This window comes from Austrofundulus limnaeus, unplaced genomic scaffold, assembly GCF_001266775.1.
Source record: "Austrofundulus limnaeus strain Quisiro unplaced genomic scaffold, Austrofundulus_limnaeus-1.0 Scaffold5426, whole genome shotgun sequence".
NCBI classification, from domain to species: domain Eukaryota; kingdom Metazoa; phylum Chordata; class Actinopteri; order Cyprinodontiformes; family Rivulidae; genus Austrofundulus; species Austrofundulus limnaeus.
Window position 1 is genome coordinate 1 of NW_013957828.1, and position 723 is coordinate 723.

At 38.0% G+C, this 723-nt stretch overlaps 1 non-coding gene across 1 annotated transcript; it reads right to left on the reverse strand.

Annotated features, from left to right (window-relative positions):
* Nucleotides 1–570: 570 nt before the first annotated feature.
* trnap-agg (transfer RNA proline (anticodon AGG)) lies at nt 571–642 on the reverse strand. Its single transcript has one exon. It is a non-coding gene; the product is annotated as a tRNA-Pro (tRNA).
* Nucleotides 643–723: the final 81 nt, after the last annotated feature.

Below are 723 nucleotides of genomic sequence, written 5' to 3' on the forward strand. Positions count from 1 at the left end.
AACAGAGGACCACATCAAAGGCAAGACTCAGATTGCTAGTCCAATGAACTGACATTCTTAAAGAATGATGCTTATAAAATGTGGGCAAGGTCCCATCAAATATTATGTAAAAATTGATAAATTGTCACTTGGAGAAAGGTCACATTGAAAAGAGTTTCGAGGCTAATTTGGTACAGTTGCAGTTTTGGACAAGAAATTGCATTTGCTTACAAAAGGTAGGTAACAAGAATACATTTGCAGTATTTTCAATCTTGTAGAAGCATGATATGAATTCCAAAACAGGGTTCCTAAATTGTGCAAGATTAATACATCAATGGTAGACACACTTCCCTTTAACTTTAGACTTAAAGTGAGTAAAATAAAATGCTGAAAGTCAGGCTGCTGTGGACTAGCTCCAAACTCCAGAGGCCATTGTTTGTTTAGCAGCAAAATACTTAAGATGTTTCTGTGAACTTCGGTATGATGAGGAAAGGCTTCATTTTTGGTTGACAAGTGCCTGCATTTTTAAAACACAGTTGTCTAAATCTCGGTTTGTCAACGTCCTTGCTTGGGATTTATCGTGCATATCACGGGCTCATCCGGGATTTGAACCCGGGACCTCTCGCACCCTAAGCGAGAATCATACTCCTAGACCAACGAGCCACAAAAGTATGTTATGTCTGCTTGAGAAATTTGAGAAATGATGTCTTCAATGGCAGGTTTAAAACAGAAAATAATTTGACT